At 44.2% G+C, this 26,327-nt stretch overlaps 1 long non-coding RNA gene across 1 annotated transcript; it reads right to left on the bottom strand.

Moving 5' to 3' along the window:
• Nucleotides 1-6,295: 6,295 nt before the first annotated feature.
• On the bottom strand, nt 6,296-13,551 carry LOC133050348 (uncharacterized). The gene is made up of 4 exons (XR_009691603.1): nt 13,292-13,551; nt 12,472-12,574; nt 8,594-8,733; nt 6,296-6,379 (listed from the first exon to the last, which is right to left on the bottom strand). It is a non-coding gene; the product is annotated as an uncharacterized LOC133050348 (long non-coding RNA).
• Nucleotides 13,552-26,327: the final 12,776 nt, after the last annotated feature.

Raw genomic sequence — 26,327 nt, 5'->3', positions numbered from 1 at the left:
ATTTATTTATTGACTCTAATAGCCACATGAACTTGTTCAAATGCAAAATATAATTGTTCAGATGTTACATATATGCTTTCAATGTGGGCAGAAGAGCTCTTAGTAATATTATCTTCTCTTAGATTCACTATTTCTTGTTCAGAAAAGTTTAATTTTTAAGCTATCTTTAAAAATCATTCTGACGTTCTACGATCTCCGCTCACTCCTAATTCTCCTACACTCATCTGTTATTCACAGACAGCTTTGCGTCACTTCTCGGCAGGTTGGATGTCCTCATTCTGTCTTTGTTTTAACTCCCAGTGAGTTTGTGTTCACGCTCAGATGGTCAGGTAGCTACAGTCCACCCCCAGGACGTGCCCAGCTCGTGCGGATTCTCCTGTCACAGCGACACTCCATTTTTGGCTCCAACTCCAAACACCTTCTCTAATCTACTTTCTCATCCTTTCAATCACAGGTACTCTCTCAAATGCCTCCTGAGTATTTGCTATAAATAATGCCTTTGGTTGGTCACCTCCCTAGCTCAGTTCTGAGCACCCTTATCTCTTGATCTAGTGATACAGTTTTTTGCAGATGTCTCAGCAACCACTGGGTGCCTTGACTGTGGCTTTGGTCTGTGACTTTCACCTGTACTGTTGCGTTTCATTGCCTTTGTTATCAGAATCCTACTTCCCTTCAGAGCCCAGCATCCCTCTTCCTCTGAGAAGCTTTCCTTGGCCACTCACAACTGGGTCTGAGGTGGTATAAGCAGGCACTTGGACTCCCAGCCTGGTTTGTCACTTGATTTGCTTCTACCTGGGCTTCCCTGGTGGATCAGATAGTAAAGAATCCACCTGCAATGCAGGAGACCCGGGTTCAATCCCTGGGTTGGGAAGATCCCCTGGAGAATGAAATGGCAACCCACTCCAGTATTCTTGCTTGGAGCATCCCATGGACAGAGGAGCCTGGCTGGCTTCATTCCATAGAATCACACAGAGTCGGACATGGCTGAAGGGACTTAGCACACATGTACCCATGCTCGTTCTTCTAATTGTTGTTATCTTTTCTATCTATACTATCTTTTCTCCAATAAGATGACAATGCCTGGAAGGCAAGGACTGTCCATCTCTACAAGGCACATTGTTCTTGGTGAGCATCTTGCTGCTCATTCATAGATAACACAGGAGTCCTGTAAGACTGAGCCACTGAAATGAGCTATCCAGAGCATCCGTTGTTAGCATGCACTCTCCTATGCCTGCCTTGGTGGAAAATATTAGTTCTGGAGTCCCAGAAGAGCCCTAATCACAGAATCCTTGGCTGGAAAGTGCTAAAAACCACTCCATCCTTTGGACAAATGAAGAAACTAAATCCAAGATAAGGCTGCCAGTTCACGTTGGTACAGCTAGTTAACACCCAAGCTGAAACTAGAATAAAATAAGAAGCTACAACAATCTAAAACAAGTAGTAGAGAGTTCACTTCCTTACCCAAGTGTTTGGAGAGTCGAAGAACATCTTCTATAGTATCAGTGATCACTGTCACCAATATTTACTGAGCACCTTCCAAAGTCAAGGCTCTTCTTAGGGAGAGGGTGTACTGGACAGGTATGGTCAAAAGGTACAAAGTTCGTTATAAGATGAATAAGTTCTAGGGATGTAATATACCATATGATCAATAAAATCTACACTGCCACATATATGAAAGTTGTTAAGAGACTAAATCCTGAGAGTTCTCAACTCAAGGAGACATATTTTTTCCATTTCTTTAATGCTGTATCTACATGAGGTGATGAGTGTTCACTAGACTTACTGTGACAATCATTTAACGGACTATGTAGGTCAAGTCATTATGCTGTTCACCTTAAACTTCTACAGGGCTGTGTGTCAATTATATCTCAATAAAACTGGAAGAAAAATTGACATATTTTTAAAAAGACTCTTCTGAGTCAAGGTAATGAGGGGAGAGATATTGGTCAGGCAAATCCATCACTACTTCAGCAAGAGAAGCAGAGAGAAGTCAATGTGCAAGGGGCTTCTAGAGCCCAGCTGAGGCGGATGTGCCTGGGGAAGGGGTGAGGGCCCATGGGAAGAGAACTAGGTTGTCATTTGGGACTTGGTCCAAACCAGCTGTGCCATCTTGGTTTAGTCCTTCAACCCCTCTGAACATTGGCTTTCTTATCTGCAGGGTAACTCTGACAGCGCTTTCTATTTCACATGTTCTGAAATGGCTTCTCCTTTGGCACATGTGTGTGTGTGTGTGTGTGTGCACGCGCTAAGTTGCCTCAGTTGTGTCCGACTCTTTGCGACACCATGAACTGTAGTCCACCAAGCTTCTCAGTCCATGGGATTTCCCAGACAAGAATACTGGACTGGGTTGCCATTTCCTCCTCTAGGGGATCTTCCCAGCCCAGGGTCAAACGTGCATCTCTTATGTCTCCTGCATTGGCAGGCAGATTCCTTACCACTAGTGCCACTTGGGAAGCCCCAGTACAGGGATGATGGGGCCGCAAACCTTTATTCTCCAGCAAAACTTAAATGCCTGGTGGGGCTGATCTATGTGTAGTTGTGTTTACAGGAAAGCCCCTCCATTCTAGGACCAAATAAAACCTCTGAATGTGAGGAAGGAGGCAGTCACTCCTGCCTTCCTTACCCTTCCAGGTTTTGTCTTAACCTGATCTATTTTCCCCTTGTCCTGGCTCTTACTCTTTCTAAGGAAGAGGGGAGAGACTCAAGTACAAAGGTGAAGTTCACTATATTTCTCAGTTCACATACATTACCATCACTGGGACTTCATGAGTCCTCTCTCCTGTCTTAGGTATTTATTCATTGCCTTTTAACCCTGCTTCCCACTCCTATTCTGTACTGCAAAAGAAACCATTATAAGGGGCTTAATATATGTCATGTTGCTTGAATGTGCTCTTGTAAAATGTGGACTTTTGCTTTGTGCGTATTTTTAAACTTCTGTACATGCTATTAGGTTGTGGACCAGATGTCTATTTTGCTGGTATAGTTGGCAAAAGAGTTCCCAACCCCAAGCCTCTTCCTCTCCACCCCAGAGGATGTCTTCAAGCTGAGGCGATCTGTTAATTCTACACTCCCTGCAATGTGAAGGAGCTCATATTATTCATCCTTTCAACAAAGAAAGAGAAACAATACAGCATAGTGATTAAGCACATAGACTCTCTCAAGTCAAATGCACGTGAGCCTGAATCCTGTTTTCCCACGTGTATGTGACTTTAGGCAAATTACTCAGCCTCTCAAAAATTTCCGTTTCTGTCTGTAAGACAGGACAAGAGTAAATCATGAGGTTATCGTGAGGATTAAATAATATATGCTTAGAGCAATGGGGACTGGCATAAAGTCTAAATAGATGACAGCTTATTATTAATTATAATAATTAATCAATAATTATTCATTATAATTAATTATTAATAAAACATGTATTAGTGGGCTCACAGGTGCCAGACCCACATATCTTGTGCAGGGGAAGTAAGCTTAGGATGAAAGGCAAACAGAAAGTTAAGAACTTTAAAGACACATCTGAGAACAAAGAAAATTGCATAACTAAAACTGAATCCTTCAAGTCCCTGGGAACAACAATTCCAGTGAGGATGCTTACAAGTGTCCTAACTGATCGCTTTTTACACCAGCATGAAGAAACAAAAGGAAAAGAGTCACCTTACATGAGTGGAACATTTAAAGGTTTTTTTAAAGGTTAAAATAAGTACTTTGAGGCATATGCTTTGTCTCCACCCCACTTTCCCCACCCACAGTGAGACTCTCCCACACATGTAAATTGCCACCTGTCTGGCATCAGCTTGGTCAAGAGTGTTGTACAAGGGCAATCTTTATTCTGAGATCTACTCTACATAGACACTGAGTCACACGGAGTTGGTCAGAGCCTGGGAGATCCTTAGTGGCCGTCTGCCCTATCCTCCTTTACACAGGAGGAACTTGAGTAGATTAAGTCTCCATCACATCACAGGGTGCTGTGTGATGTGTTCCAACAGACAGGTGGTAATCATACGAAAATTCTGTTGTTACCTCCAAGTTCACGGACATCAGCATGGGGACGGGGTGGGGGGTGAGGGGGTGATGCCCCACCTCTCCTTAGAACCAAGAAGCACTCCAGAATGATCTCTGGAACAGATTCTTCTAGGGAAGAACGCAGCCTAAATATAGCAAGTCACATGTTCTGAGCCTCTCCCCACCAATTTAACCTTTAAAGGCCATGCCCCGGGAAACAAGGATCTCAGTCAGTGCCCTTCAGCAGACTGAACTCTGGACTGGTTGTCTAAAGCAGCCCAAATCAGGTGAGTCACATAAGTGACGCCTAAAGCCACAGTGATGGTAACGCGATTACGAAAACCCCACCCTGGGGGGTTAGCTCAGGGAAGCAAGTTGAGTACTTCCTCAAAGACATGTCTTTCAACGAGCCTAATGATTCATGAGTTCAGAAAATATGTTACGCTTCTATTTATACTTTCCAAACTAGCTGAACTGCCATTGCCAATTGCCACGTGCTATTAGCACCTGGGTAAAGTATCTACTGAGTTTGAGCAGAAGGATAGATTAAACTTTTCTTCTCCACTTCTCAGTGTAATGGTTGTCTTGCTGCTTTCAAGAACCTTCTTTTAAATGCACTACCAGCTTCCACAAGCATCAACCCCTTAAGTGGAAATTATACACCGAGGTAAGGCTAAATAGCCAGCCATGTCAGTGATGGACACTAACTGTCAGTGGACTGTAGTCATAACTAGCATCAAAGGTATAAGAAAGGATGGTGTGACTTTATACTGTGCGTGTTTTGTTGTTTTTTTTTCTTATTTGGTTGTGCTGGGTCTTTGTTGTTTTGTGAGGGCTTTCTCTGGTTGCGGCAAACGGGGGCTACTCTCTAGTTGTAGTGCACAGGCTTCTCATTTCAGTGGCTCCTCTTGTTGAGGAGCACAGGCTCTAGGTCTGTGGGCTCAATAGTTGCAGTTCCTGGATCTAGAACACAGGCTCAATAGTTGTGGCTCATGGGCTTAGTTGCCCCAGGGCACATGGGGTCTTCCCCAACCAGGGATTGAACCTGTGTCTTCTGCATTGGCAGGTAAATTCTTATCCACTTTGCCACCAGGGAAGTCTTTATACTATGCATGTTAAGGGGACCAGAAAGAACAAATATGTGGAATCTTGTGATTCCAGAAGAATTTTGAAAGAGGTGTGTTTTAGAATTATATGTACTAGAAACACTCTTCCTATTTCTAGGTATGTGTAGAAAGTGCCCCAAATTTATCGCATTTTTTCTGATGAGTTTAGGTGTTATAAAATTCTATCAAACAAACTGCATTTATTAAGACATAATTAACCTATTTTTACATTTTAATCATCTAAGACATATATAACTGCAATCAAAGCTTCAAATTAGCATGATAATCAATGTTATCAAACTGAATTAATTTAACGCTAATCAAAAGCAAAAATACCATGACATTCTACTTAATTCATGCAGTTTTATTTTGGGAAATGTGCAGTTTCTGTTGGACCTTTTGAAATTAATGAAAACAATTCAAAAATCCTTCTTGTTTTCTTCAAAGACCCCCTAAGGGCTCAGGTACCCCAGGGGGTGAAGCACTGACTTACGGCTTTATAAAGGGCCCAGTGAAAGTGTTAGTCACTCAGTTGTGTCTGACTCTTTGCAACCCTATGGACTGTATAGCCTGTCAGGTTCCTCTGTCCATGGAATTCTCCAGGCAAGAATGCTGGAGTGGGTTGCCATTCCCTTCTCCAGGGGATCTTCCCAACATAGGGATCGATTCCAGGTGTCCCACATTGCAGGCAGATTCTTTACCATCTGAGTGACTGGGGAAGCCCCAAAGAGCCCAGTAGTAGAGGTTATATAGCCTTGAATTAGAGAGGATGACTTACCTTTTATTTCTGTCTTGGTCCCCCCTCAAAAGGTGTGTATAACCAAGACATAAGCACAATGCTTACCTCTTCAGTGTTTCAATTTCCCCAACTGTACCTTGATAGAAAATGGGTCTTTTAAAAAGTACATGAATTTCTCTAGAACAAATTTACTGAGATCTAAGTTAATAGTCTAGAGTAGCATGAATGAAGAATGAAGTCAGTTTCTAATGAAGCTGATCTAACAGACCAATTACTACACTACTTTGTCTGGTCTCTTGAATTTATAGGAAGTTAAGAGTAAAAATTAACTTCCAGAAATGAATGCAACAGCCTCACGAAGCATTCCAGTGCGTATGCAGGGTCCTGAGGTGATGGTGATGGTTTCTGTGGGGTTACCATCATACAGAGCAATACAGTTGATATTGCTTACCTGAGTGCTGGTGAGAGAAAGCCAGAAAGAATGGCCACCTCTTACAGCAAAGGGGTCTTGTTTGCTGTACATAGTAGTGAGTTCCTGTTAGGAGTTTACAGAGTATGCATGTTAAGAGCAGTTACAAATTTAGGTACTAAAATCTTATTCAAAATCCCTATTTCAAACTGACCCTGGGAAAAGAAAAAACAACGAAAAACTCTTTCCTATCATGCAACATGCTTCCAAAAGATTTGTGTTTGTCATCCTGAAGCAAATTTACTGACTTAAAATCAGGAGCTGTGTCTCACTCCTTACACCAGTTCCATTTATGGTAACAGGGAATCAGATACACATCAGGGGGGTCTTTGTTGCTTAAGCAGCCTAGTGAGTGAGTGAAGTTGCTCAGTTGCATCAGACTCTTTGTGACCCTATGGACTGTAGCCCACCAGGATCCTTCATCATGGGATTTTTCAGGCAAGAATACTGAAGTAGGTTGCCATTTCCTTTTTCAGGGGATCTTCCCAACTCAGGGATTGAACCCTCGTCTCCTGTATTGCAGGCCGACTCTTTACTGTCTGAAGCCGAAAACAGAAGCAACACTTATGGACCACAGTTGTTTGGACACTAAGTCCTGTCCAACTGTTTGCCACCTTATGGACTGTAGTCTGCCAGGCTCCTCCATCCATGGGATTTCCCAGGCAAGAATACTGGAGATGGTTGCCACTTCCTTCTCCAAGGAATCTTCTGACTCAGGGATTGAACCCATGTCTCCTGCATTGGCAGGCAGGTTCTTTGCCTCTGAGCCATCTGACTATCTGTAAATCCTTAGTCTCCATCCTATATTTTGATTCAGGTAGATTAAGGCAGGACCCAGAAATCTGCATTTTTTTAACAAGAACTCCAAGGGATTCTGCTGTTTGAGGTTCTTAGCCACATTTTTTAAAGTGTTGCTTTAAAAGAATACTCTTATTTTGGTTCACATGAAGCTAAAAAAACCTGACCTCTGACACTTTGAGGCTAACTGGAAGAGAGTAGGGTTTCTGTCTGATTTAGGAGGATCTGTGCCACAGTGTTCCATTACCTCCCATTTTATTTATGTGTCATTTCATGCTTGCTGAAAGAGCTTTTCAGGGTGAATATAGTAGCAATGGTACTGTCATTTCCACAAAGGACCTCCAAAAAGCTTAGAAATTGGTGGCACTGAGTTACTTCGGAAGTAGAGTTAATGACTGAAAATTTAATTGTTTAAAAGTTTGTTTAAAAAGAAGTTAGAAGTTTACCTCTGGTACAGTAGAGTAAGCTCAAACTAAACCTGCTGCATCACAGATAATAACTATTGGGGTGGGAAGATCCCCTGGAAAGGGAAAGGCTACCCACTCCAGTATTCTGGTCTGGAGAATTCCATGGACTACAATCCACGGAGTCACAAAGAGTGGGACACGACTGAGCGACTTTCACTTCACTTCACAGAGCAACATTTTAAAAAACAAAAACCATCTGCAGTGAACAAAAGAAGGCAGACTCTAGAGAGGGCAGCTGACATTTGGAAAGGGGGGCTGGTACAGGCTGATGAGGTGAGTTTCCCCCCACATTTTTCCCCCTTAGATGCAAGGAAGTTGATCATGGGGCACAGTTAAAACTCCAACAGGAAACCTGCAGGGTTTCCAGCTTGAAGAACCAGAGAGCAGAGTTCAGGGCAACCACAGCCCCTGGAAAGTGAAGTCACCATATTGCGATGGTAGAGGTCTATGATGAAGAACCATAGATTATGCGTGTAAACTCTGACAATGTCCAAGTGACTCTCAAGCTACCCAGGCATAAGGAGAACTGCAAAGAGCACGGCTAAAGGGACATGAACCAAAGGAAAATTTGAGCTGCCAACCAAAATTAGAGTTTTCAGTTAGAATGCAACCAAGGGCTTACTAAGAGAAATCAATGGAAAAAGACAGCATTCCTCCCGATTATCTACAGCACAACACTCCCAATGTCTAGAGTATAATCCAAAATGATTCAACATCCGAAGAAACAGGAAAATGTGACTCACACTCAAGAGAAAAAGTAATCAATAGAAACTGACCTTGACATGACCCAAATGTTTATAGTAGCAAACAAGGACTTTAAAACATCTATTATAACTATGGTGAATAAAGTAGAAGAGAATAAACTTGTCATGAATGAAAGGTGGAAAATCTCAGCAGAGATATGGAAACTATTTTTTTTTTTAATTCTAAAACTGACTACAATTGAACATGGGTTTGAATTGAGCAGGTCCACGTGTGCATAGATTCTTTTCAATAGTAAATATAGCAGTCCTACCCGATCTGGGGTTGGTTGAATCCCTGGTGGGGAAACACTGGATGAAGGAGCTGTGTGATGGGAGGATCAGCTCTTAAGTTGTGTTCACATTGGTTGATGACACCAACTCCCGTGTTGTTCAAGGGTCAACTGGAGTGTACCTGAAATAAAACATTTTGTGGGGAGGCTAGGTAGGATGGTGATAACAAGGGAAAGCATCAGTAAGCAAGAAGAGATCAATAGAAATTCAGTGTAAAGAACAGAAGAAGCCCAAACGAAGTTAAGATCCCTTCCCTTATTCACCTCAGCCTCCTCAGACTTCCCCTCCTCTACCACAAGAGAAGACCAAAGAAGGTAAAACAGACTAAGTCTCTAGAAAGGGTAAAAAGTGGAGGGGAGGGGGTCTCTGGACTGAGAGATTAGGCACAGTTCTAGGTGGTTGCACAAGACTGAAACAAGAATGAAGAAGTAGAAATTTACAAACGGAGTATGGAAATGTTCCCCCAAACACTCCCCAGCCACACTCCTGCTCTCTTGCTAAGAATGTTAGCAGCCAGGCTTCAGTCTTACACTTTCCAACAGAATGTTAGAATGTCCTACATTAGGGAGATGTACCAACCCGGAGAAAAGATCCAGAGGTGCTGACAGCCAAGGCTCTTTTCTCCAGCAAAGTCACCCAGAGAATTCCTATCTAGGAGCATATATGCCTGGATGGCTGCATTCATTAAGAAAGAGAGCTGTGTGAGGCTTCCTCCCATCCCTCAGCATGCAAACTTTCACAAAACAACCCTGTTTGCAGCTCCACCCTCAACTGTGCCAAACATCCCTGCCAACGTGGTGAACTGGATGTCTGAGGAATGAGGGCCAGAGAGAGGCTTACTTCTACCTGTGTTCTCTTTATTCATAATTTTGAATTTTTAACATGAGCATGTATTATTCACTAAAAAAATAAATAAAACGTGAATTTTTTTAAGTGCTCAGTAAAGAGATTGACAGATAAATTGGAGGAAATAACCCCAAAGGAGCAACAAAAGAAAAAGAGAAGAAAAATAGTAGAAGACTAGAAGTAAGAAATTTAGAGAATCAATTTATGAAGTCTGACATCAACTGACAGTGGTTCTAAGAAAAGAATGAAGATAATGTAGCAGAGGAAATTGTCAAAGAATAATAGAAAACTTACCAGAACTCAATAATATGAGACTCAGGACTGAAAATAGCCACAACGTGCTCAGCACAATGCATAAATAAACAATGAAGAGAGTATACCAGCATAAAAAGGAAGACACTATGAGCATTTAGAAAGAATAAAAACGGTCACGTACCAAAGACATGAACTAGAAAGGCATCAGAATGCTTGGAAGCTAGAAGACATCAAACCAATACTAACTTCAAAATTCTAGGTTGAAATTATTTTCAACCTAGAACTCTGTAACCAGCCAATTGAGTGATCAAGCGTAAGCTTAGAGGAAAGACATTTTCAGATATTCAGGGAGTCAAGCATTTTACCTGCGAAGCACACTTTTTAAATATGTTTCCAGAGGCTGTGTTTCAGAAAAGTAAGCAAGTAAAATAGTATGAAGATGGAGGACACAGGAAAGGTAGAAGGAAACCTGGGGTGCAGTCGAGCAACCAGCCTAATATACAGCCACGCCCAGACGGAAGGAAGTGGATGAAGGGCTCAGAGAGGGGAGCCTTTGGGGAACAATGGAATCAACTGATTGTCCAAGAGAGTTGATAGTGTGAAAGGAAACAGGAGATGTCTGACTGCCCTGAATGATCATGTGTGTATTTGGGGGGAGGGTGGGAGAGGGATTAAAGAGATAAAGAAATGAAAAACTAAGGCAATTAATTATCTCCAATAAAAACAAAAATTTCCAAAACAAAATAGAACGTAATTTTGGCACATCACTTGGCTCAGGGGTCAACAATATATACACAATCGTAATAAAGCAAATACAAAATATGACTTAAGGATAATTTTGGTAGAATTGGAGAAAGGAAAAGGGAAGAGTTCAAAAGCTAAACTTGACTGGTGTAATAGAAATTCATAGATAATGTCTATAGTTGATGATAAATAAAGGAGTAATAAATATCCTTACTTAAGGAAGTAAATACCAAAGTAATAGGCTAAAAGAATAGATGAGAAGTGACTGCTTCTGGAAGCAAGATCACAGATTAATTGTAGAGATGGAGAAGGCTGTTTTTCATGATTACTCTTTAAATACAATTTGATTTTTATATATAGCTTTGATAAATATAAAAAGCAATATAAATAATTACAATAAAGGGTGAATCACCAATCTTCAGGAATATTCTAGTGAGTGATTCTAGGAAGAGTGATAATAATGATGAGACTTAGATTCTACTATCTGCTATTGCTTTTCTAAGCATGTAATATATATTAACTCATTAAATCTCATAACATATTTATATTATGTTCCCATTTTGTTGTCAAAGAAACTGAGGCAGAGTGAAATTAAATAACTTGTCCTGGGTTCACATAACTGTTAAGTGGTTGAGTTAGGATTTGGAAGAAGTTTCCAGAATCTGGGCAATTTACTTTTAATTGTCCCTTTAATGCAAATATTACAGCAGACTGCCAAAATTTCTTCTAATTCTCCTCCCCTTTCCTTCTGTTTTATGCTCTATTTAGCTTCAATGATCACAATACGTATGAAACATATTAAAATAAGTTTCAATTTCCAAAAATATTCAAAAGTATTTTATTTGCAAGAATTTTTAAAAGTAAACATTTTGATACCTACAAATTGCATACATTATAAAATGATTGCCCGTTGCATAAGATTTATTTTTAAAAATCAGAAAAATACAAAGGTCAGATTACTTTTTGCTCCAAAGATTTAAGTTTAACAGATCTCTGAAGTTGGACAGAGAGGTTTGAAGACTACTGAAGAAAAAAGCCTGGATTGTTATAGAGCTTTGATCCTTTGAAACTGTTTCAGTTGGAACATCATCACCTGTGCTGGGTCACAATTTCATATCAACATCCTCCCCACGTCTGGAAGGATCATTTCTCCATGTGAGGGCAGTGGACCAATTGTATTCATCATTTTGCGGGAAGAGTATGAAATGCTGCTGTCATTGTCCCAATAGTCATGGTGGCTGATCAGGTAATCCCAGGCAAAGCAGGCCAGTTGTGGTATCCCAACAGACAAGTTTGAAAATAGATGCATAGCCCCCTCAAGCTCAAGTACGCTAGATTGGTTTATTAAAAACCATGACCTTTTTTTCAGGTTCCATATATAAGACCACATTTTCTTTGTCTCATAGGTCATCTGCCAACATAGCATTCTCAGTAAGAGACCTGAACTCGGAGAAGGCTCGTATATTACTGTGGCTGGTTTCTCGCACTGTATTCCATGTAACAAGTACCTTCAGGAAAAAATACCTTAATGCTCACACAAATCCACTTACCATTTATAATAAGCATGGCAAACAATACTGTTATCCTTACTTTACAATGAGAAGACTGAGATTCAGAGAGGTTAAGCAACTTGCCTATAATCACACAGTGGAATCCAAATTAGTGGCATTCAAATCCAGCTGTATTAACAGATTCCTTTGTTGCTCAAACTGTTTTTAGTTTCTCTTATCTATAAAAATAAAGCTATAATATACTTAGATGATTCAAACCTGTACAATATTTTTCAAATGTCAGATGTTCCTCCTTCACACATCAGAGCAAGGGACTTGACAAGAGATCATTGCTTTAAAGAATGGTTTGAGATGTATTCAGGAGCAGGGAATGCCTTGGGTTTCATTAAAATCACCTATGTTAAAGGTCAGTCTAATGTTATGAGCTTTGTCTTGGTTGGGGGGGGGGGGGGTTGGTAATAGAGAAGGAGGGAAGAGGGCAGTGCTTAAATCATTTAAATTACCTCTTAAGTTTTCCTTAGTTTCATCTTAATTCCTTATATGTTGATGGCACATCCAGCTTTGAAGAAGTTTTGCATATATTTGATGTTCTGCAACTTCCCCTTCCTTTGAAAGAAACATTAGTTATCTTCCAGAGAGCTCTGGGAGCATTGCAGAGATCTAAGTATCTTTGGGGGGAAATGGTTTCTAACATAAAATATTGTCTTAAGTGTCTAAAGCTGGCTCTGTTAATCTTCCATTTTTTAAAAAATTAGGACATCACAGTGACATTATAAGAGAGCAGTTGTCTATAATTTGCCCGGCTAAATTTGGTTTCTGGATTGTCAAATATGCAAGCGTATTGTTTGGAATAATAGTTAATAATAGTTTCCAAGCAAGTCGGAAATAGAGCCACTATCGTTGAAAAGCTGGAGCCAAAATGCTACTGCCTCTCCAGCAAGATAATGAATTAATGAGGAAGACCTCTTTCCAACTGACAAACGCCACCATCATTCAGAGTTATCTGGGGGCCCACTACCTTGAACTCCAAGTCGCTAATCGATGACAATGTGCTCACTACGAATAGCCCCCATTACCGCCTCCTCAGCTAGGGCTGGAGCTAAGCGGCTGGCACTTATATCTGGGTTCTGCAGGAAATGAGGACTCCAAAAAGGATAAGGTCCTGGTTTTATAGAGCTGTTGTTAAGAACCAGGACAAAGCTGTTGGATTACAAAAGGGAGTGGATTTCAAACTCTCAGCTTCTAGGGCACCTGGAATAGCTCCTTTGATGTACTGCCCAGAAAAGCCTTCCCAGATCCCCCTCGCCCAGGTTTTACACTGACCTCCATTTGTCCTTCCACATCCACGCGCTGAGCCTTTCCAGCCTGTCTTGTACCCCAGGCTGCTGACCTCTGGGGACTGCGCCCACACACTTCTCAGGACCCTCAGCTTCCTCTTGGTTTGGACTAACAGGAGAAACCAGCAACTGGCCAGAGGATGTGGGGACAGGGAGAAAGAGGTATGTATGCCGGGACCTGAAGCTCCGGAGGCTGGTTCTGGCGCCCCCTTCTTCCCCTGGCCCCTCAGGCCTGGGGGTGGCAATGGCTTCCTGCTTTGCTGGTCCTGGTGCTTCACCAGCCCCTCTTGCTTTCCTCTGAACCACTCCACCTTAGTCAGTGGGCCCTCCTCCAAGGAATGCCCTTCAGTCACCCCTTTTGAATGTCTTGTCTGTCTCTTGTAGGACTCTGATGCTGTGGTCTTTTTTTTCCCTTTGCTTACAGCTAATTGAGACTGGTTCTTATGAGGGAAAGATTTCAGCTTTTGGTGAATGCAGAGGCTGGTAAGATGTACAGTCTCTGTATCGAATGGGATCAGTTCCAGGACAGCCCGCAGATTCCCAAATCTGTACCTGCTCAAGTCCCCTGTATAAAATAGCACAGTATTTGCATATAACCTATGCGCATTCTCCATGTACACTTTAAATCATCTCTGGATTACTTCTAATTCCTAATACAATGTAAATGCTATGTAAATAGTTGGCAGCACAGCACATTCAAGTTTGACTTTGTGGAATTTTCTGGAAATTTTTTTCGAATATTTTTGATTCACAGTTGGCTAAATCCTGAGCTGCTGAACCCATGGAGAGGCAAGGCCAACTGTGTAACTGGGCAGGATGCCTCACACTCAGTTATACATTATTATTATAGCTCTCCATGCAAACTCGAGCAAGTCGTCAAAACTTAACTGCCTGGTTTTTTAAAAGCTCTGGATATTGAGACCCATCCCAACTGGACATCCAACTTCCTATCCTCTAGCTCTCCTCTCCCCAGTCGGGGCCTTCCTAGAACCATGCTGTCCTCAACAGCCACGACACCCCGTCTCCCTCTGAATGCCTCACCTCGCCAACAACATGATACCATCTTTGCTAGTAGATGTTCTATCTCATCCTTATTTTGTTTCCATTAAAATGCAGAACACAGTTTTTAGACCATAAGGAAACTTCTCAGTACTTGTAACAAGAACACTTGGGATCAACTCAATATATATCATTTTATATAAATTACAAAATCCACTTACCCATGTAACCAATTTGCCTGCATGTTCTATAGACTGTTAACTTTCTTCTAAGGGCTTTGGCAGAGTCTAACAGGTAACGACAGCACATCTGGATAGGTATGTATGTATGTGTGTATATGTGTGTGTGTGTGCATGTATGTATATAGATGTATCTGCAGATCTATATCCGTGCTTAGTCGCTTAGTCGTGTCCGACTCTTTGCGACCCCATGAGCTGTAGCCTGCCAGGCTCCTCTGTCCATGGGGATTCTCCAGGTAAGAATACTGCAGTGGGTTGCCATTCCTTCCTTCAGAGGATCTTCCCAACCCAGGGATCGAACCCAGGTCTCCAACATTGCAGGAGGATTCTTTACCGTCTGAGCCACCAGGGAAGCCCAAATCTATAGATATCTATATCTATCTATATATAAATTGTTAATATTTGCCTAGATGTGAGGTGCAGAAAGTGTTATATAAATAGGATGTAAATAGGATAGACTCTAAAATGAAACAGCTCTGGGTTTCAACTCCAGCTCATGTCACCTTGGGCCAGTTGCTTAGACTTTCAGATCTTATTTCCTCTTCTGTAAAAATGGTGATAATCCCTTCTCCGTTGCAGCTATTTTGAGGATTAAATTATTTATTTTATGTAAAGTGCTTGACACTTACAAGATGCTTAATGAGTGTTTACTTCCTTCCTCCCAGAATTATGGTTTATAAACAAAGGAAATCCTGAAATTCTGTGGAACTTCTGTTCCTTTTTTCCAAGAATCTTGAATCCTTTGAGTCAACCTGCTCACAATCAGAAGCCCTGGCACTAGGAGGTTTACAGGCTGACAAAAATAAGCTCTCTGCTACAAATACCTTCAAATTAATCTTCCCAAAGTCCCTTGATTTCAACTGTTTAACTGTTACAAAGTTAGATGATTAATAAGACATGGTGGTAGCAAAGACTCACGCCCCGGTACCTACCTCCTGGTAGGTAGAAACTGTGCATGCATGCTAGGTGGCTTCAGTCACGTCCGACTCTTTGCAATCCTGTGGACTGTAGTTCACCAGGCTCCTCTGTCCGTGGGATTCTCTAGGCAAGAATACTGGAGTGGGTTGCCATGCCCTCCTCCAGGGAATCTTCCTGACCCAAGGATCAAACCTGTGTTTCCTGTGGCTCCTGCATTGCAGGCAGATTCTTTACCGCTGAGCCACTAGGCGAGCCCCAAGAAACTGCAGGAACCTCAAAGAAATATCCACAAGGATGTAAATCAGCATGACGTGAGATGTGTTCCGCCCAACTCAGTAATCTGTTTTAACTTGAAAGTGAAAGTTAGTCACTTAGTCATGCCGACTCTTTGTGACCCCACGCACTGTAGTTCCTCTGTCCATGGAATTCTCTAGGCAAGAATACTGGAGTGGTTGCCATTTCCTTCTCCCGGGGATCTTCCTGACCCAGGGATCGAACCCAGGTCTCCTGCATTGAGGGTGAACTCTTTACCAACAGAGCCCCCAGGAAAGCTAGAAGCCACTTGCTTTAATTTAGTAGCTAATAAAAACATGCAAAGGTAGGAGGCAACTTTGGAGGGCAATGCATATGCTCACTATCTTGATTGTAGTGATGGTTCATGGATATATATACATGCACATGTATGCAGTTTATTATTCTATGCCAATTGTACCTCATTAAGACTGCTTTTAAAAGTCACACAAGAAAAAATAAACTTTCAGAAGGAAAAAAATTCATTCACCTGTCCACTTACGTTTTGTACATTTGACTGCATATGTTACACTTCAGTAAAGTACTAGTTGCATAAAAAAATCAAGTTGTCAAGTAGTAAATATTCTTGCTGTCTTTGTAGAAGAAATATGGAGCAGATTTAAGAATATATGCTTTTATGTGTTGTTATCTAAGAGTGTTAGAAACATTAGAATTTAATGGCAATTATCCATCCCTGGACTTCCCTGGTGGCTCAGACGGTAAAAGCGTCTGCCTACAATGCGGGAGGCCCAGGTTCAATCCCTGGGACAGGAAGATCTCCTGGAGAAGGAAATGGCAACCCACTCCAGTATTCTTGCCTGGAAAACCCCATGGACGGAGAAGCCTGGTAGGCTACAGTCCATGGGGTGGCAAAGAGTCCAACACGGCTGAGTGGTTTCACTTTCACTTTCACTTTCATCCGTCCCTGTGGCCCAGAGAGAGGAAGATGAGGACAGAGGGAGTAAGGCTTCTCCACGCTTACCTTTGAATATCATCCTGCTCTTTGAAAATTCTGCAAAATAAATAGCCTGTAAAGAAAGATGAGTTACCAGGTAATTGGGGTGGAGAGTTGAAACAGGGAAGAGAAAAGGCAAATGAGCATTTTCTAAAATCAGAAACACCCTGAACATACAAACAGGAGGAGCCCAAACTGGGAGAGTCGCAAAGCTCAGCGATCACGCCAGCCAGTCTGAGGTCGATGAGTAGATGGGCATCCGCTTGTCGCGTAATTTCTCTTCTGCCTGGGAGTGTAAAGATACCGCTACACTCTAATTAGATATACTTAAACAAACCCAAACCACCCTAGGCTGCACTCCTGCTGTGATACCAAATCACCCAACTAGGCAATACAGATTGAGAGGCCAGTACATGCCATGCACAGCCCTGGCACTGACAGGAACCCAGAGAAAGATCACTGCAAGATGAGGTTTATTCTCTGAGATCTCTGGGTCCCATCACAGGTGAAATCGCAGCAGACAGTTATTGTCTGCTGAATGAAGAAGTGCAAGTTCAAAGGGAATGAGACCAACCAGAGGTGGCATCAGAGATTTCATTTCTAGGCATTAATTCTTTGCTCCCCTTGGCCAGGCCCCCAGGGGCTAGAAAGGAAATGGACTTGGTTTCTGATCAGCTAGAAAGGGGTCCATGTGTTGCTTCGTTGTTCCCCTTGCTCACCTCTAGGCAGTAGCAGGCAAGCCTCATGTGGGTTCCCTACTTCCTTTTCTAGCTACATCTCCAGATCCTGGCTTCTCCCACCTCAGCTTCCTTGGTTCCAGCTAACAAGTCTCATTTGTATTTTCTGAAGGCTGCAGTAAGGCTTTCCTGGTGGCTCAGGCAGTAAAGAATTTGCCTACAATGAGGAAGACCTGGGTTCAATCCCTGGTTTGGGAAGATCCCCTGGAGGAGGAAATGACAACCCATTTCAGTATTCTTGCCTGGAGAATTCCATGGACAGAATAGGCCTGGTGGGCTACAATCCATGGGGCTGCAAAGAGTCAGACACGATTGAGTGACTCACGCGCGCGTGCACACACACACACACACACGGCTGCTATAACTGAGTACCACCAGCCGGGTGGCTTAAGAGAGCAATCCCCAACCTTTCGGGCACCAGGGACGGGTTTCATGGAAGACAATTTTTCCACTGAGCAGGGGTTGGGGGATGGTTTCAGGATGACTCAAGTGCATTACATTCTATTATTATTACGTCAGCCCCACCTCAGATCATCAGGCATTAGGTCCCAGAGGTTGGGGACCCCGGGCTTAGAACACAGGATCTTTAGTTTCTTACAATTCTAGACAATACAAGTTCAACATCAGACCTCTAGGGGGAGGGTCCTTCTTGAGCTTTCCAGCTTCCGGTGGCGCCAGGCATCCCCGGCTTCTGGCAGCATAACTCCTATCTCTGCCTCTATCTTCACAAGGTATTCTCCCCTGTGTGTTTATTCTGTGTCTTCTGTCTCCTTACAAGCACAACAGTCATATTGGATTAAGGGCCTTGTCTACCCTCTACCAAAGAACATCACATTCATAGGTATCCAGGGTTAGGACTTCAGTATGGCGGCACTGGTGGTAATGAACCCGCCTGCCAATGCAGGAGACATAAGAGATGAGGGTTTGATCCTCGGGTCAGGAAGATCCCCTGGAGAAGAGCACTGCAACCCACTCTGGTATTCTTGCCTGGAGAAACCCATGCACAGAGGAGCCTGGCGGGCTACAGTCCATGGGGTCGCAAAGAGTTGGACACAACTGAAGTGACTTAGCACACAGCGCATACATGTATTTGGGGGCAGGGGGAGACAATTTAATCCACAAGGCCGCATATCCCCACATTATACGGAGAGGGATCTCCACTCTACAAACAAGTCTTTTTTGTCGTCGGGATGGTATCTCATAGCAAAACTTTGATGGGTGATTATGTTAAAAGCCTCCGTCCCCACAGCAGGGGAGGATGGAGATGAGCGAAGGGTGAAGAGGACGGAAACCCACTTCCTTCCACCTTGGGGAGGATGTGCAAAGACCCAGCGGGGAGGAGGGCGGCGCTCTCCGGAGCCCTGCTGACTCGCAGGATGGGGACAGCAGGGCGACACGTGCCTTCCAGCCCTGGCCCCGCCACCTCCGATAAGCTGCTTAGCCTTCTGATCCCTGCTTCTCCGGCTGTAAAATGAAGGAGATGAAGTATTAAAACGTGGCCCGGGTCCTTTTTTCGCTTGCAAATGTCCTGACTTTACGGTGACATCTGGGGCATTCCCGCCATCACGGCCTGTGGGTAACCAGAGGTGACTGACCGGGGTGTGCACTGCAACAGGCCCGGGCTGGAAGGCAGGAGCCTGGATTGGCGACGAGGAAGGGGCAGCCCCAGAGCGGGGAGGAAGACAGCTCTGCAGGGCGCAGACCCAGCTCCTTTCCCTCCCCAGGTGGGACTTCATCCGGGTTCGTTCCTTCCATTCCCCCTTTCTGCCAGACCTTTTCGAGGCTCAGAGGCCCCTCTGTCAGAGCAGGAAAAGGGACATTGACAAAGACTAGTCCGGGGCTTCCCTGGAGGCTCGGTGGTAAAAAAAAAAAAAAAAAAAATCCACCTGCCAATGCAGGAGACATAGGTTCAATCCCTGGTCCGGGAAGATCCCACATGCTGTGGAGCAGCTAAACCCTGGAGCCACAACTACTGAGCCTGGGCTCTAGAGCCCACACACCACAGCTACTGAAGCCCCCTCACCCTGGAGCCTGTGCTCTGCAATGAGAGAAAAACCCGCGCAGCAACGAAGCCCCAGCACAGCTAAAATTCATAAGTAAATAAATGGCTAGTTAGATTTCCTGCCTATGAGCACCTGACTTAGAAGAACATGGGCTTCCCTGGTAGCTCAGCTGGTAGAGAATCTGCCTGTGATGCAGCAGACCCCGGTTCGATTCCTGGGTTTCCTGGGTGGGGAAGATCCCCTGGAGAAGGGTTAGGCTACCCACTCCAGTATTCTTGCCTGGAGAATTCCATGGACAGGGGAGCCTGGCGGGCTACAGTCCATGGGGGTCACAAAGAGTGGGACATGACTGAGTGACTTTCACAGTAGAAGAACTTAGACAAGGCCTTGGATTTCCTGAAACTGGGCACCCCCTCCCCAGTACCCCAACCCTGCACACCCACTGCCCCCGCCTCCTCCACGTGCGTGCCCTGTTTGCTCCCCTGTGCCATCTGGAGCTGCTCTCAGCCCCACAGGCATGCATTAGTGCATTCAATCAACAAACCGCTTTGCAGCATCTGCAGGGTGAATAAGATACCCTGCCTGCCCCCAGGGAGCTCACAGCACAACAAGAGGAAATCAGCCTCTCTTCTGTCTGGGCCTGCCTGTGAGGGCCCGAGGAGGACAGGACTGGGGCAGAGGACACAACCAATGCTGTGCCCTAAGGCTGGGGTTGGAACTCAGATCACTGGGCCTTACGGCCTCCGGCTTTGGGAAGAGGGGGACAGGATGCAGCAGTGTGTGCGGTGGGTCCCTGGAGACGACGGAAGGGTCCTTTTCCTTAGGCCCCGTCTTATGGGTCTTTGTCTCCCGTGTTCCTGAATACATCCAGCCACTGGATGAAAGTGCATCCGTCTGTATCTCTGCCTCTCTGCTCCAGGGACCTTTTTCTTCTTGGCGTTCCCATTCTTCCACCCTCTGGTAACCCCCCAGGGGTCATTGGTCCAATCCTTTGCCTCCTCCATAGTCCCGGCTGACAGTCAGGGCTTATGATCACCATTGTTTCATTCCGATTACAAATTTTCTTCCGGGTTGCAACACAAATCTCTACTCAAGATTGATCCCTTCCCTCCACGGCTTCCATTTCTCAAGTCTTGTTTTTGCATTGATTTCATCCCAGCAGCTTCATTTCAAGTGAATCCAAGCACAGTTCCTCTTTTAACTCAATTCAGTCTTAAGGAAAACCGCTCTTCCAGTATGTTAAAAAAGCTATTGATCCTTGTAAGTACAGAGAATACACTTTCTCCTTATTGTTGCCTTAGCGGCCTCTGACACAATTCCATGACTCCTGTGCATTCTGGCCCGTGCTTTGGGAACGCTCTGGGATTCCCTGGTGGCTCAGAGGGTAAAGAGTCTGCCTGCAATGTGGGAGACCTGAGTTCGATCCCTGGGTCAGGAAGATCCCCTGGAGAAGAAAATGGCAACCCACTCCAGTATTCTTGCCTGGAAAATCCCATGGACAGAGGAGCCTGGTGGGCTATAGTCCACAGGGTCGCAGAGAGTCGGACACAACTGAGCGACTTCACTTTCACTTTTTCTTCACTTTTGGGGGTCCTCTACCCAGAATCTACAGGTCAAGGATGACAAGGTTGCAGGATGCCTGGGATCCCGCCTGGCCCATCTGTGACCCACTGCTCTCATGGTACCTCATAGTACTACCAATCAGCCCCTATTGTTCTAGTTACATACGTCTGGGAGCAAACCCTCCAAAACCTAGAGGATTAAAACAGCAATCATTTGTTCATCTCTTGAGTGTATAATTTGAGCAGGACTTACAGGAAAGGTTCATGTCTACATCACATAGTATCAACTGAGGTGACTCAACTGGGGATTGAAAGATCACTTCCAAGACACGTGGAATGTTGGTGCTGGTGGTAGGATAGATGTCATGGCAGAGGGCTGGGGGCCTCACTTCCTCTCCATGTGGACTTCTGCCTAAATTACTTGATGACAAAATTACTTGATGTCTAAATTACTTGATGGCAGCATGGAGCAAGTGACCCAAGACAACATGGCACTTTGATGATCTAGCCTCAGAAGTCACATAGTGTGACTTCCATCATACCCTATAGGTATAGACAGTCATAAAGGCCTACAAAGGTCCAAGAAAAAGATACACAGACCCTACCACTGCATGGGAGGAATGTCAAAGTTACACGGTAAAAGCATGTGGAAGGCTTCCCTGGTGGTTCAGTGGTTAATAATCCGCCTTGCAATGCAAGGGATGCCAGTTCAATCCCTGGTCCCAGAAGATCCCACATGCCTCGGAGCACAACTGCTGAAGGCTGCAAACTCTAGAGCCTGTGGTCTACAACAAGAGAAGCTACTGTAATGAGAAGCCTGTGCACTGCAGGGAAAAAAACCCTGTGTGCAGCCGTGAAGACCCAACACAGCCAAAAAATAAAATGTTTTTAAAAATAAATAAGTATTTAATTAAAAAAAAAAAGCATGTGGAATGGGTCATATTGTAGTGGATGTCATTGGGAAATATGATCTATCATGATGTATTGTTCTCTGGCCGTAACGATTCACATCTGTCCCACTTAAAAAATATACTCAAACCCCTCTGTTAAAGTCCCCAAATCTTATCCCATGATGGTATCCTCTTGGGAGTTCAGGACTTTTATTTTCTAAATCCAATCCAGGTGCAGATGAAGCTCAGTTCTTTGAGAAGAGATCCTTAAACCTGTTTATTTCTGCCCAAAGACCCATGAAGACCCATGTACTTGAAAAGACAAATTTTCTGCTTCATCCACCACCACCACCTACACAACCAACTTGCAATAGTGGGATAGGCCTGGGATAACCACTACAGACTCTCATTCAAGAAGGAAAGGTTCTTCCCAGGCAGTCCAGTGGTTAAGACGGGGCTCCCAATGCAGGAGGTCCAGGTTCAATCCCTGGTCAGGGGAGCTAGATCCTTATGCTGCAACTGAGGGTCTACGTGAGGCAACGGAGACCCCACGTGCTGCAACAAAGGCTGGGTACAGCTGAATAAATAAAAAAAATTTTTTTAAAGATGATGAGAATTGGAGGCACACAGCTTTCTCTGAAATCTGTGAAATCCAGCCAGGTGTATGCTGCTGACTCCTTGATTAGGGTTCAGAACTACTGCCTGGGAATTGTCCACTGTGGCTTTTGGCTCAGCCTTCTGGATACTTAGTTCATCCCTGTTGATCATCCTTTTTCCAAAAAAACAGTAAGCCTCTGCAGCTGAGTGGTTTTTCCCAACCTGTTCCTTACAAATACAAACTTGAGGACTCAAAGACAGCTTTTCATTTTGTGCTCCCTACCCCTTTTGGTTTAAGCTGGTGTAATTCACATTGTATATTGGTCAGTTTATCAATCCATACCAGATAAAGGCCACATCCACAAATTTCTTTGAGATGAGTTCTTCTCTACTTCAGACTCCTGATGTGATTGGTGTGGGACAACACCTTCAAGTTTTTAGAAGTTCAACTTAATTGAATTGGACCTGTAAAACCTGACCCTAGGACCCTTCCAAAGGCTTTTGTCCACCTGAAAATTTTCATGAGGCATTGCCTTAAATCTTTCCAATATCTTAACAAAAATATATTAGAAAAAATATATATATTAGAGATCCACCATGAATCTGATCTTTACCCCAAATTCATTTCTTTATTTGAGTACTCTGAATTATTTGAACACTCTGGAGATGTATTTGAGGATGAGAAAGGTAGCCCAAGTAACACAGAGGCAGCACATTTAGCTAGATCATAGGGGCCAGCAAGTCCTCCCGATATTTGATGACACACACAGGTTTATGTTCAAGTTTGATCACAACTGGTCCAGGTCTGCACTTGAGGTTTCTTAGCACAGGTAACAGTGTTTTCAAAAGTCCTTTCCTTCCACTTAATTAGTGGTGGCTTTGCCATGCTATGCCCTCCAATGTCCTGTTGGTTCAAGCCAATAACTTAATTGCTTTCTTTGCAGTGGCTCTGTTCTACAGACAGCCTAACTTGAGATTTGGCTAGCTCTTAAATATTTATCATTTCACTGGTTTTATGAAGGGAAGAAGAAAGTTCAGAACCAATTAAGGCATCAAAGACAAGCTCACCATCCATGATCCGAAGGCAAAAATGAAAAAGGCCAGCTGAGGACCTCATCACTCCTCTGGCCCCCTTATAATGACAAGGCCAGGGCTTTGTGTCAACACCCCCTGCACACTGGGCGGATTTTCATGATGTTCTCAGTATTAAGAGCAGCTGTCCTGTGATTTGCTGGCATCTCCAGGGAGTTGGAGCTGAACTGCTGGACAAACTGCAGCTGATGAGTCTAAGGCTCAGATGTAAAGAGAGAAAGAGGCCTGGCTTTCGGAGCTAAATAATGAAGTGGATCCACTCCACTTGGACCTCCTCCAAGTGAGTTCACCACTGATCCGTGTCCTCAAGGGTTAATAGCTTCAAGGTTACTGGGACTTCTGGCCATAAGGAAAGCTGCCAAGAAGCGACTCTCTTCCTAACCTAAGCCTCCACCCGGTTCTTTTAATACACAACTTCCTCCAGCACTTCCTCTGGCTTGAAGAAGGAGGATGCAAATTTGTCTAACCTCTTAAAAAAAAAAGAAAAAAGAAACTTGTGGTATGTGCAGTGAGTGTTTTAGGCAGAAAGAAAAGCAGAGAGACCTGAGGCTGTTTCCGCCCACACGCCTCAGCTCAGCTTCCAGAGAACACCATGTGGTTTGTAGAACCCTCGCAGAGTCTCCTGCAGATGCTGTTGGAAAAAAAATTTTTTTAAAACCTGGGCAGCAAATGTCATAACCCAGACCCGCACGTGGTCAAGCAGCAGTGGAGGCGCAGACACACAGCATTCACAGAACCAGACAGATGCCAAGGCCTGGGCCCACACTTCTGCTTGGTGTCACATCCTCTCTCTGACTCTCTGGGGGACTTCACTCCGAGGAAGGGAGGGGGTGCCTTCTGGCCCACCACACGAAGCTGCGTGGGTGGGAAGCCGAGAAATGACTGATAGCCCCTGGGCCTGTTAGAGCCACAAGCGTGCTAGCGACTCTTGTCGCAGGGGTCTTTGATGAGAAAGAAAACCACTCCTGGCAGCTTTAGCGCAGTCGGCTATTTATGCCGATGGTAACTAGGGGCCTGGAGGTCAGAATACACCATTAGCCCATCTTGACAGTGACTGCTTATTTCAGGACCCTGAAAAGGTCCTCTTTTATTACTTGAGAGTTTTATTTTATTAAGAATGAACTGGCTGGTTCCACTGTAAGGCATCTGACTTCAGCCCATCTATTTAAGACGCATTCTCTCTCCTGCCTTCTCACCCGCCTGGCTAACCCCCAGGTCCACCCTGAGTGGTAACTGGCCCAGGTGAGGCCACCCAGTGGGGAAGGCTGTGCCCGCAGGTGGCCAGGACAATTTCAGATGTCCTTCTAGGCAGGAATGGGACCGGCTGTGCTGCCATCTTTGGTCGGAGGATGGGCTACATTGGTATCCCCAGAGAGCTGTGAAAATGCAGATCCCCAGGCCCCATCCCTCTCCAACTAAACTGTCTTGTCTTGAGAGGTGTCTCAGAACCTTTATTGTAAGCAAGCTCCTCAGGTATTTCTCACAGAACTTTGTGAAAGACTCTGTCACTCCTTTAGGAATTCACGAGATGCTTGTTGAGTGAATAAAAGGCAGTGAACGCCTGCTAATCAATCTCTCCTGACAAAGAGTGGCATTTATTTATTTATTACTTAATTATTTGGCTGCTCTAGGCCTTAGTTTCGGCCTGTGGGATCTAGTTCCCTGGCCAGGGATGGAACCAGGACCACTTACGTTAGGAGCATGGAGTCTTGGCCACTGGACCACCAGGGAAGTCCCAAGAGTGGCAGTTTAAAAAAAAAAAATCTCGACAGTTCCAAAACTGAAATTAAAATGGCAGAACCTTGTGTGTGAACTCTCAGGGTGGCAGCCCCACACACATCCCCTCAAATCATCACGTAGGCCCTTGACTTGTAGACCTGCAGTTTCACAGAGACAGACACTATTGGTGTGTGTGCTGACAATTTTCTCATCACCTATCTACCAGGGAGGGCTTCCCAGGTGGCTCAGTGGTAAAGAATCTACCTGCCTATGCAGGAGATATGGGTTTGTTTCCTGGGTTGGGAAGACTCCCTGGGGGACAATAATGGCAACCCACTCCAGTATTCTTGTCTGGAAAATTCCATGGACAGAGGAGCCTGGTGGGCTGCAGTTCTTGGGGTCGCAAAGAGTTGGAAAGACTACCAAGGAAGCACACACGCGCCTACCAGGTACTCACTGGGCGCCTTACAAACACTACCTCAGATTTCCATCAAAGTGCAAGGACAATCCCCAATCTCTTGACAAGGAAACTCGGGCTCAGAAAGGTTGCAGAATGTGTACGCACTGATATGGTTACTGGGCTTTCCAGATGGCTTATCGGATAAAGAATCTGCCTGCGATGCAGCAGACACAGGTTTGATCCCGGGGTCAAGAAGATCCCTTGGAGGAGGAAAATAGAAACCCAATCCAGTAATTCTTGCCTGAAAAATCCCATGAACAGAGGAGCCTGGCAGACTACAGTCCAAAGGATTAAAAAGAGTCAGACACAACTGAGTGACTATGCACACACACATGGCTGTTAGGAATCAAGGCACAGATTGAAACTCATTCAGATCACGCCACACCCACTAGAATCTATTTCATAAAGCTCAGAGGGCATCAGAGAACCATGAACTAAGGACAGGACAAAGATCCTGCCTGCTGAAAGGAAGACCCAGCACAGTCAAATAAATAGACTATATTTTTTAAAAAGCAACAGACATTGATTCTTTGTTTTGGGAACAGTACATCTGTCCATCA

The sequence above is a fragment of the Dama dama genome, chromosome 32, assembly GCF_033118175.1.
Source record: "Dama dama isolate Ldn47 chromosome 32, ASM3311817v1, whole genome shotgun sequence".
Lineage (NCBI taxonomy): Eukaryota > Metazoa > Chordata > Mammalia > Artiodactyla > Cervidae > Dama > Dama dama.
This window is presented reverse-complemented; position numbering and strand designations above follow the sequence as displayed.